Genomic DNA, 20352 nt, shown 5'->3' on the forward strand with positions numbered 1-20352 from the left:
CAAGTGGAATATATGATATAATATATTCCACAAGACATTGTATAAAAGCCAATAATCTATGCAACTCCTCTCAAAATTCAAATTGTGCCTCTAAAACATCATTCTTATCAATGCTTAAATCACAGCCTAAAAATTGGAAGAAAAAAAAACTGTAAACAATATCTTTCACTTTTGTTTCCAACATCATTTAACCCTGCCGTTCTGTTCGTATTTACTTCACGTATGTAGCGTTCGGGTCAATATGACCCGACTGAGAAAACTAACCTTTCTTGCAGCAATTAACAGGTGTCATTTAAGAAATGGTTTAAACAATAGCAATATAAGTTTAAAAATAAATCTAATAATATAAAGCATCTATAAATATAACAAAAAATATTTGAAATTTAAACTTACAATAATATGAAGTTAAAATAAAAAATAACAGATATAACAATAATATAAAAATATTCGAAACTGAAACTTACCTTTATTTACAATTTGAACAATAATATTTTACATGAGATTTGCAAATGTGACTCTTACAATTGCAACATACATATTAGTTTTGCTGTCATTGCTTGATGAACAGAGCTTGCACCTTGCTCATTTGACACACAATGAAGTATTCTCACCAAATCCCGATGGTACTTTTTCCCTTTTTCTCTGTATTCATTTCACTATTTTTATTGAGTTCTCACTTCTTGGTAGGTATGGCCTTACTTCAACTTGTGAAAAAACGAGTGATTTTCCCAGCTCTTTCAATTGAAATTACGATTGCATATCTGTATGTTGACCTAATGTTTTTCTTTTGATTTGATATCCATTACAAAAGATAAAGAAAAGAACTATCTGGAATGCAGCGTCTTGTAAAATTTTTATTCATCTATTATTCTATTTAAAAGTGAAGGGATTTTTTTATCAAATAATTTTAATAAACATTATTTTAATATTTCTCCATTTCTACTTTAGCATTTTAATCATCAAAATAAAATTGATTAAATGTAGTTTCTCAAAGAAAATTTATTTTCAGAGAAGTATTTCTCAGATAGGGCAGTAACAGATGCTTTTAGGGATATCAAGAAAGAAAATAGATACGTATGACAGTTCTGTAATTGATTCCTCCATTTCTGTCTAGGCACCTATCTCTGCTGCTTTTGAAAAGCTACCCCAATTTGACTACGGCAAGAAAACCATCTGGTGATCATATGGCAGATGCGCTCTTAACTAGTATCATATGTACTGAAGTTCTAGGATTATGGAATTTAATCACCTTTTAGAAGAAAACTTGGTAAACAGTTAGAAAAGCTGTAAGGAATGCATATTTCTTATTCTTATAATGAGAGTGATTGATGGATAATGATTCTTTTTTATGGGATAATCAAAAATTTTCCCATGCGAAATTTCATAATTACACTTTAACCCATGCCTGGGAAATTTCAGTGAACTCATGGTCTAATTTCCTTCAAATAAATGCCTTTATTTTATAAAGGCTAATGAATAAATTTTTATAGAATTTTTTTAAAAAATGAAAAATTAAGAACAGATTAAACAAACAGTTATTTGTTTACACAAATAATATAACAAAGTATTTGACATTCGCATTGGTCAGTGAATATCTATTATAAATGGATGTTTTTAAAGAATCTTACAAGTAAAATTGATTAAACTGAATCTATTTTACCCTTGTAGCATATAAATATTGCAAATACTTAATAAAGAATATTGGAATTATGATAATTACGATGAAAGAATTTAAACTTTTTTTTTCTTCATATATATGAATTATAGCTTTCTGAATCAGTTATACTATACAGAGATTCCAAGTTTTCATTTCGAGTCAATGTTTCAATAATTTATTTCTTATTTATACTTTTAATCGATACATTTTAGTCAGTTTTTGAGTTTACTGTTTTGAATTGAATTTTAATATAGTTAATGTTTTGAGAGCAAGAATGGAGAAAACCATTTTTTTTATACAACTATGTCAAATGAGTTTTATTTCATATTATATATATATTAAAATTATAGTTATAAATTTTGATAAATTGGCTAAAAGTACACATTTTTAACCTCTAAATCATGTTTGCTAAATGCGCCAAGCTTTTGGGCGGCATTCTTTTTTGCAACTCATGTTAACGTATATATAAACACATTAGCAAATATATTATTCTTCAATAAGATTGGAATTACGAACGTGTATCAGCATCTTACTATAATGTTATTCTTTTGATTTAATATTCATTAAAGAGTTTTGTTCATAATTTGAATAACAGATGTTCACTAAGAGATGCTTTTAAAATTTTAAATAGGTTTTTATTTTAAAAATGTACTAACGTTTTAATCTTTTGTCTCAATAACTTCGGAGCATATTGTTGCATAGAAGCCATTCTTATGCCATTTTAAAATTCAAAATATTAATTATTCAGTGATATCAATTTTATTGCTGTATAATTTCTTTTCATATTTTAACTAAATATTTTATAATTATAGTTCCTAGTACCTTAGTTATAGGGTTGGTATTAGAAGGCGCGAGTCCAGTGTTGAAACTATTTTTGATAATACTTATTTCAAACCAATTTTTACTAGGAATATAAAATAATAATAAAAAAATACACATTTTAAAAGATATGATGATTAATGAATTAAAAGTAGATTTTAAAAAATTTAATTGATTTTTTTAATTTTTAAATCATTGTTACTATCCCCCTTTGGCAATTAGCTGGTTTGCCAGAATTAACACTTGTTAAAATTTTCAATTAAATATTTTATGTAACTTGATCTCTTAATAGATTCTCAAGTAAAATATTTTTAAGCTTCAAATTTTTACAAACATATCACTGATACTATTACAGAAGCCTTACCTTATTCTGTTCATTCTACGATGCATTTCTTTAATTTTCTATCAGCTCTCGTAAAATTTGAACTTGAACTTGAAATTGAAACGGAAGTGATAAAACTTCAATAAATAATTTTTTTAAAACCAAACATGTCTTTTTAAAAAAATGAGTTCAGAATTAAAATCTTATTTCTATTACAGAAAATTTTTATAATTTATGAATTATATAAAAAAACATTATTCAATAATATTTTCTTTGGAAAATTTTATTTTTAATTTTGCTTTCTAAAATATTTAAATGACGTAATATTTTATTTCAACTTTTTTTTCAACAATAAAATATGTATTGTTGCAAAATACGTTTAAAATATTTCAAAAAATTTATTAAATATAGTAAGAAAATTTGTATGGTAAAAAATTTGGTATCGTTAAAAAGATATGTATTTTTTTTTTTTTTTTTAATTTATGATACTATAAAAACTATTTTTCTACTGTAAACTTTTAAAAAGTTATCCCGAATAAAGGCCATTATTTTGCTTAAGTTTTAATTAATTAAAATTTTTTAAAAATCGCTCTGAAAAACACATTTTCACCCACCAAACTATATATTTGCCAAATTTGATTGATACATGTCAAAAGAGCTGGTTTGTAGAGTCAACACATGCACCAAACAGACAGAAGCCTTTCCCGTATGTTTAAGTATCAAAATTTAGTTAAAATACCAATACATTTTCTCACCAAACATTCTTGTCAGCAGGCTTATATGTTTTTAGCAAACCAAGACTAATCACTCCCTAGCCCCTTTTTTCAATGAGCTAAGAATGATTTATTGGACGTTTGACCCGTACGGAAATGTCCGGTCCCAATATCCTTCCCGTGTCACTTTCCCCCCCACTAAATAGACAAAGTAGCTATAAATTTTATGTTACGAACATACAACACCTTCCGTAAAAAGACTTCTAGGATTCTTTTATGTTTGCGAAGGTCCATGGCAAGGCGGAAGAAAAATTAGTTTTTGTATGCAGGAAATATGAAAGAGACCTTATGAGCAATCTGAAAGAGACCTTACGATCACCTGTTGCTGAAATTATTAGAAAAATTAAACCATTTGTATTATACATGAATGGGGAGCTAAGATTCTTATCCCTGATTCAGAATACTCCGGAAAAGAATAATCATTTTACTCATCCAGTTTTCACCTCTTCGGTAATGAATATTCAAATTTTTCTAATCTATTACGCTAATTTCATTAGGATAATTCTCTGACTAAAATCTGGTTAATGTTTAAAGTAAGTTTAATAAAACATAGGCATTTATTTCCGACACCTTTTTTCAACATGCATGCTAAGAAGAGTTGCTTTGCTGTTGCCAAATTAAGGGATTTCATTATAAATCAATGAGATAAAGTGAGTAATTATGAATTAGGTTTATTTAACAGCAAAATCTTTGTGTTTTTTTTTTAAATCTATTAACCTGCAACTATCTCATTGATGAAATTTTAGTGACTGTAGTTGATGACAAAATAAATAAATAAATGGATACATTAGCTTTTTAGCTACACTAACAGAACTTTTCCAAGAGCGTAATAAACATGTTGAAAGAATTAGTTCCTAAAATTTTCAGATTCTATGTTCAATACTATAACTGTGCGATGGGGCAATGTATTTTTTTTTCTTTTCCAATTTTTCGCTCAAATTACTCTTCACGACAAAAACTATATAATTAATTGCAAGTGCATTTAAATTTTGAATAAATTTTGGATAAAGAAATCTTAATTAAATGATGATTAAGTAGGTCATTCATAGAATATTCATATATTCTATGAACAACATTTCACCGACAGTTTGAGGGAAACTCCCGACATCCTCAGGTGTAGTAACAGGAGTCGGGCGGGAGTGGTTCTACGACTGGCCGGATGGCAGATTTACGACCATATTCGTAAGGTATGGAGCCAAGGGAACAAGGCTTAAGGCAACCGGCCATGGGAGCGGGGCTTTAAACCCTGTTCCCGAGTTGGGATTCCCTTCCCTCCCAAATAATCTTTCCAGGAGTATTATAAATTTCCTATAAAATTCCGTTTCTATTTTGTCGTATCCCATAGGGTCAGAAGATTTCGGTTAGGGGATGTTAAAATCATTGTTGACGATAATCAGTTCTGTGAACCATATTTTGTCGACATCAGGATATATGGCATGAGTAAGTTTAATTTCATTCATGAGTTATACTCAACCAATACTTTTATATTCATTTTACAAATTTTTTTATACCCTTTCTCGTATTAATAAAACTAATTTCCAGTAATGCTGACCTATATAGAGGATTTCATACAGTGAAGAGAGCTATACGATGAAATTTTTAGAAATAAAGCAATTTCACTTTTAGAAATAAAGCAAAAGCAGCGTAATATTATCGCAACTATAATATTACACTGGAAAGTAATAGTTATAAAATATCGATTTATAAACATGATTTTTACGTATAGGTGATAATTAACATCTGTATATCAACTTCTAAATAAATTATGACTAGTTTTATTTTGTTGAATTACATTTTTAAAATCTGATAATTGTTTGCATTTTGGAATTTTTTTCCTTATTATAATTCAGTTAGGGATTTATGTAAAACCCTAAGAATATTTTCAAAAATGCGATACACATAATAAGCAATTGAAATTCTCAGAAAAAAATTAAATTGTCAACACACATTATAAGTGTTAATAATATTGTGAGAAATTTTACTTTTTGTTTATATTGCAAAAATTTCGAACTACGTTAAGTAAAAATGTAATTGACTATGTATGATTTGAAGACAGCATTTTAATATTCCAACTTTCAATTACATTTTTAATGTATGGAATAAAATGTTTATTCATTTTTAATGTATGGAACTTGTATGATACACAAGAAAAGAAATGAACATTTTGAAATAAAAAAAAGAAATCAATTGGAATCTTAAAATATTATAAATAAATTTCTACATTGTTTATAAAAAATTTATTTCCTAGAAATATAAAAACATGAAGTTCACATTGCAATGATCAAGCTTTAAAAAAGCCAATCTCATAGTTTCACCAATCATTTAGGATTCTTTTAAATTTCAATTAATTTTCATATTTCAAAATAATCACAGTGCAGGTTTTTATTTGTATTATCTATATCCTGTGACTGGAGACGGGAGTGAAAATGATTCCGCATTGTTCATAAGCTCTGATTATCACGTGGTTTTTTTTTGTCTTTGAATACAATTCCTTTCATCATTGAAGGACTGTGATAGCCTGGCGATTAAGTTTCACACGTCATCTCTTTATATCAAAATGTCATATGTCAATTCTGCTAAGGCATTTTATTAATATGAAACACATCTATGAGTTAGTTACATCTAGTCTCAAGTTGTATGCGATTTGTGATTGTTGAATGTTGTCACAAAATGCCAAAATTCTTTAGTGGTGCACATCAAAATACTATACATTCTACGGAATGTGATTTTCGATATACTATGCTTTGATAAAATAACAACAACAACAAACAAACAAACAAAACAAAAACAACAACAATGATAATAGTCTGAGAATCGCGGATTTGAGACCCAGCATCACAGAATATCTATCGTGTATGCAGGTACAGCACATTTCACATCTGCATGCCCTAGTGTTGCCCGGGCGTAGATGCTCGGAGAGTGAGGTGTTGGTAGGCTTCTTAAAATTATTTCATTAATTTGACTATTTTTCTATAGAGGCATTGCGTTGATTGTAAGCTCGAAAATGTTGGGCTTTCGCCTTTATCCAAGATTGCTCATCACTATAAGAAAAAAAAAAGCTGTTTGAAATTTACTAGATATACAATTTTATTTATCTAAATAATGCTTGTAATAAATGATGACAAATATTCATAACCGAGATGTGTTCATCCTGGTTGAAGAAGTTCGTCAGAGCCAACTAAATTAGTTCAATTATATTTACACACAGTTTAGAAACAACTCTAGAGATTTTGGAACTAACCCCAAAATTCCAAAGCGTGATCAGATGAACGGGATGGCACCTGAGCCGACAGATTTTGTCGAAACTTCCATGTTACACCATAAGGCGCACATTCGGTTCTACCAGCTTCAACTCTCCTTCCGCACACGTTCATCGGTTGAATACAGTTTTGAACCTAAACCCTCACGTTTCGAAACAGAGACATTACCAATAGACTGTCGTGGGCCGTAGAAGTTTCCAGCATTAGTGAATCGGATTGGGATGATCCTTCTTCTTGATAATTCTAGACGTCATTCGGCGAAAGCGACAGTGGAAGTGTTCGTTTCACTTGGATGATAGATTTAACCTCATCCTCCTTACTCACCAGAGTTTTCCCATCCGACTATCCCCTGTTTTTGGCCAAATGCGTGAGCAACAATTCTATTACCAAGATAATGCGCCTCAGAAATAATCCAATTTGTGCTTAGAGAGACAAGAATTTTCACAAATGTGAGAGATATAAGCTTGTAATTAGTTGGAAATCCATAATTCAAGCTGTAGGAGATTATTTTGCTGAATAAAATACGTTTGCACGGAATTACTTGATCGTTATATAACGATAAAATAAATAAAATTACATGGTTTTTTTTAGATAGATGGTATTTATTTAGCAAACAGTAGTTTCCTGTTTCGGTTCATTTCATTTTAATTATTGTCTTCTAATCAATATCGTCTAAACAAGAATTGGTTATATAATAAATTGCCTTTTTTTCAATTATAATTCGAGAAACTCGGCGGCCTGATTATAAGGACTCGACTTTAGAAACTTCTTGATTTGCATCAAGATTTGATTCCACAGTAAAACTGTCATGTACCTGAAGCTGATAAACACGAAATCTGCCGCCGCCATTGGCCAAATATCCTCTCTTTCCTGTAGAACTGAGATTTGGATTATCAGGTGCTAGTTCAAGTGTCTTATCGTATCTGATCAAAGCTCAAAATAGCGAGGTTTCTCTTAAATCAGTCCCCGAGTAGCGGTAAAACAGGAAGATTACTCCGATTACGTTACAACAAATCTTCTTCAATCTCATAATAGCCATTGCTCCAAGCAAACAACTGTCTACAAAGAATCTGATTAAATCCTTTGGCGATACATTGATTTTGAATGAACACCCATGTCAACATACCTTATCAGTCAGGAATAGCCATTTGGGTGGTGAATCATTAAGGCTAGTCGAAGGATGTCTTTTGCTCGTATTTTGATATTTTCTGACTTATCCTGCTTCTAAATATTTCTTTTCCGTTATCAGAACGGAAATAAATTAATTACGGTTTACCCCATTCTATATTTTGTATTTAGTGTAAGTTTCTTTCATAAGTTCCATTTTTTATCTCGCATAATTTTTCATGGTTCTATTATCTCTCCTTAAATTATCATTCATGACACCGTATCTTAAATTAAAAAAAAAAAAAAAAAGACCTCTCTTTGCAAATTCGAGAATCGAGCTTTTCAATCGAAGTTCTTCAATCTACTGTAAATAATAATAAAAAAGTAATAAATAAATAACTATAGAAAGTATCTTCTTTCATTTGAACTATTATGTAAAAGCAAGAAATTAGATTTACATTTTTCTTTAGCAATGATCAATGATTCGTTTTATTTACACATTTGAATTCTACATGTAGATCAGCATTAGGGATCACAGAAAAGACATTCTAGCAAAATTTGGATTAGGGAATTAAAAACAAAAGCATTAAAAAAGATCTGAAGCGAAAACAGTTCCATAAGCTTTGGATCTGAATTTATCTTCCAACCATCTCTTATTTTAAATGCATTCTCTGGCTTGATTTTAAAATAATTATAAGAGTTATTGTTAACTTAAATGATTCTCTGCAATGAATCGTAAAGTGAATATAGCGTGCCTTGCAAAATTTGCTCGCTATGCTCCCTCCAGGCACCTAGCCAGTAATATACCATTTCAAGAAACATGAGGAGTATTTCGAGGCTGGCTGTGTAATTTTAAACAGTGATGAGATGATGAAATACTTACATCAAAATTTACTCCGACTCACAAAGCTTACAGAAATGCTTCCTGCATATTCATTCAGTAAAAGGTATTATTTGAACTACCTTATTTCAATTGCATGATTTACAGCTGAATGAATCAGTTTCTAGATGAAAGACAATTAATTAAACAACTCGGATGTCTTAGGTAAAGTAAATTGCCAACAATTGTTTTCTAAAAGCACGTGATGTTACAAGTCAGGTTAAATCAATTTGGAATGACTACTACAAAAGACCAGAATGTCTTTGATAAGCATTTAGATATATAACTACACTGTAGATGCAAAACATTTATTCTGCACATTGTCAACGATTTTGTTTAGTGTCAAGCTACTTATTTTGAAAAGCAAGGCAATTTTCCAAAAGATTTTTGTGATGAAATGGAACGGATACATATGCCAGATGCAAGAAATGTATCTCCAAGGGTTTACCTGCCTCCAAAATATAAGACAGATGTAAAAGTTGCATGAAATAGAAGATATGTAAAAGTTCCAAATCATTCGAATATTCCATTAGCTTGCACTTGAAACCATATTATATGTGAAAAAAAATAATTTTAAACCCTTTTCCACACTGAATTTGAAGACCCGTAATTTCATGAATAGTATGTATGCCATATAAAGAACGAGGAGATGAAAAAGAATACATTTTGTTTTTGTTGCATGACTATTGCGGGGTTCATTTGATTAATCGCTTCAAAATAAGAGTGACAGTGTTGTTTATCGTACAAAGCTGCCCAGTCGATCGATTCCACCTCTTCTTCTAGGCACTTTTGTTATGTTTTATACGTTTTTTCAAATAAATGATTGTTCTTTCTTGTATCATCTCGGTTTTTTTTTGAACAATTTGTTTTCTACTAAATCTCTTCTGGGTTTCTGACAGATTTTGAAGAAATAGGTACTCTTTTCATGATTCGAGATAAAGAGAATGAACTGATTTTTCGTATTTAAAAATATGAACTCAAAAAATATTGCTAGCAATCAGGACTGGAACGAAGCGTTTAAAGCTTTGATAAAATCAACGTGATATAGTAATATCTATTTGACATGAACAACTAAGCCAAACTGAACTCTGATGGATAAATTAAAAAAATTAATAACTTCTGTATAAAACAACGGTTTTTATCTTCTCATTAACATGATTTTTTTGCATCCATCAGAACATTTACACGAGTCTAAGACCCCCCTCCCCCATATTTTCTGAGTTATACTTGTCGCTCGGTCTGTGAATGCTATAAATTAAATATCAGCTTGGTGAATGAAATTTGATATACGCCCCTTGCACTAAAACCGTGAATTTGTAGTAAATTTTAGACGAAATCCATAAATGGGGAGACTGTTTGCCTGTCTGTCCATGAGTATATGCATAATATAACAGAAAAATGCAATGAGATTGATAAAGGAAATTAATCTTATGGTTCTATCTTCATAATATTATATTCATATAAAATTTTAGCCCAAGTCGTGAAAATGATGACTGTTTTTCATGTTGGATATTCATTTGAATTTGAAAACGATAATACAAAAATAGAAGGAAACTGGATAAATAAAATACGGTTCAATTTTCATCTATCATGACTTGATAAATATGAACTGCCTTCAAATAGCACGAATTTGTCCTTCATATCCCATATATTTATTACGAATTTGTCTCGTTTATTACGGTTTTGGTACAACATGGAATTAATAAACCGTGTTGCTGCAGGATTAGATGTTTACAAATCATTAAAGGTAGTTGGTAGTGTAGAAGAAGAAATGTAATCAGTATTTAAAAACAACACTGGATGTGAAAAAATAACTCCACGAAATTTCATATCATCTAAAACACAGAAATGAAGTCTCGGAAGAGGTTAGATTTGCAGCTTAGTAAGATCGTGAAATAAAAGATCTTGTAAAAAAATGATATTTCTCGACTAAGCAAACATTTTAAAAAAACATAGCCCAAAATTTTCTAAATTATCAGATTACTCTACATGATAAAAATGAACGGTATTTATCCGTATATTATCCGAAATTCAGCTCATTTATCTGTATATTATCCGAAATTCAGCTCCAAGATAGAAAAACTATTTTTTAAAACTTAAAGAAAGCAATGATAAAAAATCAGACATAAAATAAGATTTTATGTCTGATACTTTGCAATTGAACATAATTTATCTATGAAAGGTAATTGATGGTGTAAAAGAAGAAATGTAATCAGTTTTTAAAAATAATCCTGGATGAGAAAAAAGAACTCAACGAAGTTTCATATCGTCTAGGATTGAGAAATGAAGTTTCGAAAGAGGTTTTATTTGAAGCATAGTAAAATCATGAAACGAAAGATCTTTTAAAAAATTGACATTTCTCAACTAAGCAAACATTCCCCCATCCCCCCCCCCAAAAAAAAAACATTCCTAATCCAAAATTATCAGATTACTCTACATGACAAAAATGAAACATATTTATCTTCATATTATACGAAATTCAGCACGAAGATAGAAAAAAGTTATTTATTTTTAAAACTTAAAGAAAGCAACTACATAAAATAAAATAATTTACTTTGTTACTAAACATAATTTACGTTACAAATCTGGACTGATAAAAATAAAACTTAATTATAGCAGGTATAATTAATAAAAAGCACAAATTGATGATTTGCGTGAGGAAAAAAAATATCTTTCGTCGAAAGTTTTTCTTGTTTTTTGAGCACTTCATTTTTTAATAATTTATTTGAATTTTTCTGTCACTCATTCGTTACTTCTTCCATTGTTTTGATCTCAAATAATAAAGGTAAACCCATTTTTAGTTGATTATGAAATTATTTTCAAAATGTCAAACGATTAGAAAAAAATGAAATAAATTGATGACGCATTTTATTTCATCTGAAAACTGAGAAAGAGGCAAAAAAACGAGGGAAAGCAGATCAATTCAGATATTTTTTCCCTCCATGTCTTTTTCTTTGTTTGGCCGTTCAACCACTCCTTAATGATGTCTTTAATTTAATTTAAATTGTTTTTACATCATTAACGTGTTTATCATTAGGAAATTCTTTTTTTTCCTATAAAAATGTTGATATTTAACCTTGCTGTTTAATCCTAAAATCCGACATGATGCATATATTTAATAACTCCCATTTTTATGCTTTAATTTGAATATTTTTCCATTAATTCATTTAATAAAACAATAGTTATATTTTCGACTTGAAATAGAAAATCTTTTCAACAATTTTAATTATAGTGATTTCCTCGAAACAATATCACGCACTCTCTTATAAACATACTTGTGTTATTAACGGTATGCCACTGGTGAACAATAGTTACGAAAGAAATTATTAGTCTGCTATCATTAGTAACTTTTTGGCGATTTATCGCTTTCATGCAGTTCTAAAATGCTAGAAAATAGAATATATATTTTGGACATCTTTTTTCCGATAGATTGAAACAAAAATTTGGCGCAGAACTATAACTGTAGTCACAAGGTAACATCCAAATTTCAAATATTCAAGTCATGCTTTTAAAAGCACAGACCGACAAATGGTCAACTCTTTGACAAATATGGTTCAAAATTAGACAAGGATTTGTAAATTCTTATCCAATTTTTAAAAACATTAGTCAGAGACTTTAGATGGTGAAATTGTGAATTAAACTTCGTTTATCTAAACTATTACTTTTTTAAATTATTGCAATTATATGCATGCAGATGTACTAAATAAGACAATGCCAATCCCTTGACATAATTTGTTTTGAATTTGATAAATATATATACTTTAGATGTTGAAAATGAGTACTAGCTTTCTTCGATTTATAGTTATTCTGTTTACTTATATTCGGACAAATGAACATACAGAATTTTTCTGAATGGATTTTATTCAAAATTTGACAGAAATCTAGATATTTTTGTGTAAAGACCATATACCAAATTTCATCTATTTAGTTCAAAGCTTTTTTGAGTTATCGTGTTCACAGATAGACAGAAATTTCCAAGATAGTGTTTCTCAACTCAGGGAATTCTGAAATTTTGAAGCTCTTGAGCTCAATTTTTTCGAAATTGCAATACTTTGTGTATTTCGTATTAAAAATTAATTATTTCGTAAGTAAAAACTGAGATTTTCTAGTTAAATGAATTTAATAAATTTTTTTAAATAAAATAATTTTTTAAATGTTTTTTTATTTTACTTCTAATACTTTTTTTGTTTATATTTATATGGTAGAGAGTGAACAACATTAAAAAATATTTTGTTGTCGGCTAATGTTAGTTAGGAACTAGGCTAAGTTTTCTTAATTTTTTTTCGAAGCATAATTATTAGGCTTGGACTGAAAACAAAATTTAAACTTGAACTCCATCATTGAAATTTGCTCTGTGTTTATACTACATACAGATGAAGAAATCACTCATTTGTGAAACCATTTGTGTTATTTCAATCGAAGAAAAAAAAAAACCTTAGTCGTCGACAAGGAAAATCAAGACATGACGAAATGATTTCAAATCTTAACCATTTTTTTCATAAATTCTTGAAATGAACTGCCAAATAACTCGAATCAGTTTCTGAAATTAAAAGCATTAATCTCTAATTATAATTAGATTTAAAAATGAAACTTTCTAGCAGACCTGCGTGAATGAATCTACATTACTAGATGCATGTAATGAGTATTCTTTCTTGAAGAGTAAAAAGGCGTAAATGATGATTTCCTTGACGGGGGAGGGGAAAGGAAAGAAAGAGAGGGAAAAAAAAAAAAGAAACATATTTAATAACCACACATTGCAATTAAATGTATTTAAGTGTAACCGCCAATTAAGTGTACTTAATACAGGATTAGTAAATTTTAAAATGCATTTAAACGCACTAGCAGGAAATGGAAAATAAATATATAGTGTTGTTTTTAAAAACTCATATTTTTTTCTCCAGAGATTATTTTTGAAGTGAACAATCACAGCAGACCATTTTTATAATGATACCTTAGAATCAAATCATTTCGACTGTTTTAGAATTCTTAAAAAGAATTTTTTGCAGTGAAAGCAATCAGTTTATAACTCATAATTCTTAAATAAGTCAAAGATTCTTTTGGTTTTGGACCTCAAATGGGCTCACCGAAAAGTGGAAGTAATAGCTTGTGTGCCATCTTCAATAATAGTTAATAAAAATAATTTAAACAAATGCACATTTTAATAATTAAAAAATATTTCATTAAGATTTTATACAATTCTAATGAACTGATTATGTTTTTAAATTGTTAATTTTAATTTAACATACAAAAATGAATTTTTGTTTCTTCATATTTTATGCGCTTCCTTACCGTTCATCTGATTGCGATAAAACTTTGACAACTTATTGTTTTGAACCTAGAAAATCCATGTTTTTCACATGGCCGTTTGTATGCTGGATGCTCACGAATCAGACAGCCAAGAAATGTAATGGTTTTTGTTGAAGACGGAAAGACAAAAAAATATTGTCTATTTTAAAATATACTTGAATAATAAAGCCAAAAAATTCAAATAAATATTCTTTATATTTCTCCTTTATATGTTATTCAATTTCATTGAATGTATTCATTTTCGACAAGAAAATAAATATCCTTCTTTCTATCACTCCTAATTAAACAAGATAGCTATTTCAAATTTCAAGCGATATTTCCAAAATTATTTCTTCTCCGCCAGCAACTTTAGTTTCTGATAAATCACTTTACTTTCTTACTTTGATTCCTTAAACTCAAAAAAAAAAAAAAAAAAAATTGAAAATGTTTAAAAAATGAAGAAGAATTTGGTAGGGGGTAGAAATGGGGGTAATAAATGGTAGAAAAAGATTAAGTTTTCAATGTCTTGTGTTTTAAAATCGCTATTTTGATTAAATACTTTAAAGTAGGTCCAACCACTTTTCAAATAAAGCAAACTGTTATTTGGTAGCAACGACAAAGTAATGCAGTGTAATTTAACTCGTTGAAATAAATACGCTGAAATAGTCACGGGGTGTAGCGGAAATTAGACCTACTTCCCACTCCCTTCAATCACGAGCCGGCAGCTGTAGAATTAAATGTTCTAGCATTGACTGAACCCATAGAGCTGACAGAACCCCTCCTCCGGAGGGATTACAAAGGGGGGAGGGTGACCAGAAAGGAGAGCGAAATGAGAGCGAATTAAGGACTTCCTCCTCGATTCGCCGTTGTTTGATGGTTATTACACTTGCCAATAGATGGCGCTGACTAAACAGTGAGCGATGTGAAAATACGGAGTGTTGGTTATTTAATGGCTACTTTTACAAAGATAGGTTTTTATGGAGAGGGGTAAAAATAATTGTATTTAAATGGAAGATAAGTGCTTACTGTAATGTAAAATCGAACTTTGTAGAATTCGTATTTCATTGTTGATTATAACTGAACTATTAGAAAAGGGAATTCATTGATTTTTTAAAACATTGATTTAATTTGCTACACGACAAGGAGAGACAGAGGAATAGGGATAAAGTATACACATGAGGCTTTAATAAATTAAATAAAAAAAGAAGAAATCGTGTGTGCGTTTTTTACTGTTTTGTAAAAGGCAAAAAATATTTTTTTTATGATTAAACTAATTAGTCAATTTTATCTGGCTATGAATATTTCTGAATTAAATATTTTCTGATGGCAATAAATACTACCATCCTTTCGTCTAAGGAAAGATTCGCAATTATCAAGAATATGAGACTTTAAATATTATATAAATATTGTAATTCAGATAATATTTATAGATTTATTAGAGAGGGCTTTCATAGATGTTGGAAAAAACTAATGTTGATTGGGCCGATTCATTTAATGAAACCAAATTTTGCCGACAAGTTTTGCCTTTCAAAATCACAATAATTTATATTTATTTAAAAACGTATATAATTAGTAAACATAATATAGTTAATATATTTATTTAAAAATAATCTATTTGAATCATATTCCATTTTTTTATTGTTCCGAAAATTTTAATAATTTAAGCAATTTTCATCCAATTTGATGGAAGATCTTTTTTAAGATTGAAAGGTATAAAGAACTATTTCAGATATGGCATTAACCAAGAACGATTTACCTCCTCGACTATTTCATTTAAAGAATTCTAATTAGCCAAAAACTAAATTATGCTGATATTAAAAAACGTATTTGTTATCAAACATGTAAAAAATTGAGATAAAAACATCATAGAGAAACCTTAGCATTCAAACCTTAGCAGCACCTGTGCATTTCAAATTGTATTCTATCTATTGATGAAACAATTATTTTTGTGGTTTCAGTTGCTAATGGTTTTCAGGTGACAGAAATATTAAATAGTCAATTTGCTTTTATAAAATCATTTTCATGCATTTATCGAGCTCTTACAGTACCAATTTATGCAATATTGAACAATATAATAAATTAATATTTAGTTGTACGAAATTTGAACACCTTGCAAATCACCTACGCGCCTAGACCTGCTTTTGTTCGAGTCAATCTTATACAGAAAACTAGCTAGCCATCTACAATTATTTAAAATTATATATAATGTTTGTCAACTTTTCCACACTAAGATTTCAATGACCAAAGACAAAAATCATTTGTTAATTATATCTTATAACCGCAATTGAATTGTGAAAATCAATTAACAATTCGAAAGCTCAATAGAAAATGCGCTAAGAGCTTTCAATGCAGAGCTGTAACTCAGAATTATTCAAATTCGTGTTCGAAATCGTATATGCTTTGTCTTCTTTTTTCTATCATTCTGCTTATGTATTTAATAAATTATCAGCCGTTCTTTACAATATCCGAGTTAATGCTGTTCTGTAGAATTATTAAAATGAATGATTTGTAACTATTAAAATCCAATAATTAAAATACTTTAATGATTTTAAGATTATAAAAGGTAATTTAAACTATTATTTATCATCACTAAAGTTACATTTATAATTAGTTGTTATTTAAAAATCAAATTTTATTTATAATTCATCATGTGATTGGACACTCATTTTTATATAAAATGTACAACATAGTAATTAAAAATATTTGCAAATGGGCAATTTAATTTGAAAAAATCTAAGCTCGAAGTGGCGCATTGCCAAATTGCGGAATTACATATTAACAAGGAAAAATGTTGTTTATAGGTTATTTTGGAGACTATTAATGCTCTCAAACCATTCTAGATTCACCTTTTATTTATAGAGAAAAATCGGAGCTCAGCATTCTTCCAATCTGGCCTATGATGTTTTTTCTTTCTTTTTTATAGAAATTTTTTTCGGTGAATTTAGTTTTAACTATTTCACTTTAATATTCGTGACAATAAACATTTCCGGACTATTTAATTTTTCTTGTTTTTGCTGTCATGTTAGTGAAAATAGAATTTAATCGAATTTTCTATATTCTATATTTTTAACATTCTATGGAGTTGTGTTTCGATGGCAATGTAATATTTTTATATTTTCAGAACTTAATTATGAATAAGTCTCGTACCTTAATTTAATTTTGATTTCATATAACATGAGTTATCTTGTAAAGAATCTCAAAAAACATGATTATAAGATTCCATACTAATTTTAATATAAATTTATAAAATGTATTAAATATTGAAAATTAAAAAATAGCAATAAATAAAGAAGTTTTGATAAAATACGCTTTTATTTGTATATTAATGCGCAGAAATTAACTTATTTTAATTAAAAATCTGAAGGTTAATAAAATTCGGACGCTTTTATTAACATCCCATTCCGAAGCAACACGCGAGTTATTTTGTAAATGGAGCTCATAATTTTTAATTTCACTCAGATGCCGAGGAGGATGTACGATCTGGTGCACTTTCGCTCATCTTTCGCTCCATATGGGAGGAGTTGGTCAATGACGTAGGTTATGGAGTTCACCAGATCCACATACATGACTGGGCTTTAGTGGAATTGGGTCGAACCTGGAACTCTGAGGTCTCGATGGCGAGACCTTACTACTATGTCAGAGTAGCCCACGTTCTGTCATTACCCCTTTCAGCATCTTTAATTTCTATTTTCATGTGTCGCATTGACCTTGCATCAAACAATATTTCGATATAAATCGTATGGACTATAACTTTAATATTTCTAAATATTTTCAACGAAAAATATGGACTTGAATGGGTATTATTTATTCTAAGAGAACATCTCAAATTAACCCTTAACTGGGGAGGTGAAATTTTAGGACTTAACTGGGGAGATGCGGTCTACGAGACCGCATTTCATTTAAACTCGAATTAAATTTTCTAATGAATGTATTATTATGAAAAACTGCCAATATATTTTTCAGATATTTTTCTTGATAGATATGTTTTAGAAATTTTTCAAAATATATTGTCATTGAAAAAAGTAAATGCGTCGGAATATACATTTTCTTCTCAAATTACATGTTACAATAAATAATATTCTTAAAAAAAGCATATTACTTTTTACTTTTTAAATCATATTTATTTTTACAGTATATGGAGGTATATAGAAGATAATATAATTAAAATTCACCAATTATATGAAAAAAAAAATGACAACGGGTAAAATTGGCCCCCCTTTTTTTTTTATCAGCTTGTGTGATTTTCATAGCACGGTTTTCTAGGGCTTTTTAAACATACATGTTAAGAACTAGTATAAAACTCAACCTATAAATTCTGTATATATATCTCTTGGTATATAAATATATTTTATAAATTTTTCAAAATACATTATCACTAGAAAAATTGATTATGTTTGAAAATACATATCAGAATCAGTTGAATGCGAACTTTCATCGAAAAACTCTTCTGTACAATTATCCTTATCAGTAAAATCACTTTCTGCTTCATTTAAAAGTGTCTGGAGCACTGCTTCATTATAGGATCAGTAAATTGGATGATATTTCGGGCCCCAAGTTTAAGCGCCATCTGCTAAGCCATGTTTATCACTGGACCGGGAGATAACAGGGAGATGCGGTCTTAGAGACCGCGCTCGAAGAAATAACTGAATTATTTTAAAATACATCTGCTGAAATCTGTTGAAAAAGTACACGCGTATTGAAGGTCACAAAACAGGAAGCTACAGGGTCAATCCATTCAATTGAGCTAAAAATAGAATAGGGGTGATAGAAAATCCATCACTAGCGGTCTCACAGACCGCACGTCCCCAGTTAAGGGTTAAAAGCTTAATATTTATCAAAATTTTTACAATGCCATTGAAATGGTTTCAGTTTGTGTATGCATGCCATTTTATTCTAAGTATCATTTCTTATTAAAATAATATTTCATGTAAATATATTTCCATTATTCGAATCATTTGACGGTACATGCTTTGTTCAAATATTCTAACTAAATGAGTGAATATGTAAAATGATATTAATGAATATCCTAACGTCTAGAAATTCTAATCAATGCTGCAATGCATAAATCATAATTACCTTCGAGTATCGAATATTATTGAGATTTAAGCTTCTTTAGTGCTCTTATTTCATAACAGGGGAGATAAATGACGCTTGGATTATCGGAAACCAGAGAAAGCTTTATAAATCCACATCGCAGCGTGAGATATTTCGTGTTGGAAGCCTAAATCGATCGATTTTTGTTGGTTTTATAGTGGTGAAACTTCCTAATTAGATTGAATCAGCAGAGCGTTGACGATTCCTAATTAAGTTGGCCGAAGATAAAAGTATTCTGCTTTTTACGAAGTTTTCCTTATTGGTGATTCTGATGTTTGCATGGAAGCATATTCTATGCACTCTATATTTAGAATTCCTATCTAAACTTCATTGGCTTTAATCTTTATTTTTCTTCATAACCGCGTAACGGAATTGAGCAGCTTCAGCAGATCCGAGTTTCCTTTTTTCTTTTTTACTGCGTGTTTCTCTTGGACCCATGCAATATTAATGTGAACTGAACATTACTTACAACCTTGTGCTTCTTTATTCACTCGGGCTTTAGAGGTACGAATTAGAACTGAGCAACTGTTCTCCAAAGTTTTATCTTAATTCAGCCCAAATTAACTTCATTCTAAAATGTTCTCTTATTTCTTGATCCCATTCGACCTTTTTTTATTTAATTAATGCGCCAAGAACTCTTTAAAAATGCTCAGTGGTTCACACGCTCCAAGTGAAGGGATACAAATTTGTCGATCTAAACAAATTCTTTTAAAAGATACCTAGATTTCCAATTTCTTATTTTTTTATATTCAATTTCTTAGTTATTTTATTTTCAGTTTAAAATTATAAAGAGTCTCGTGTATAAGTTTTTGTTCATTCTCATTTCAAAATATCACAAACCTTACATGTTTGTTTTGTATCATTCAAATGCTTTCTTTTTATCTATATTTCCTAAAGAATTAATAATTTGTGATTCTTAATAAACTGTTCATACCCATATAAGTAACCATAATTGTTACTCGCGAGGAGTGTCAAGAGGTGTTCCACGAAAACTTCAAGGGCGATTGTTTCATTTCACAAAACTGAAATGGTGTAAAAGTATAACATAATCTCAAACAAATAAAAATATTAACATGATGCTCATTTATGTATGAATATTAGTGTGTTTTCAGATAAATTCATAAATAAACAACAAGTGTACTTTTTAAAAAAAA

Source organism: Argiope bruennichi, chromosome X1 (genome assembly GCF_947563725.1).
Source record: "Argiope bruennichi chromosome X1, qqArgBrue1.1, whole genome shotgun sequence".
In the NCBI taxonomy this organism is placed as follows: domain Eukaryota; kingdom Metazoa; phylum Arthropoda; class Arachnida; order Araneae; family Araneidae; genus Argiope; species Argiope bruennichi.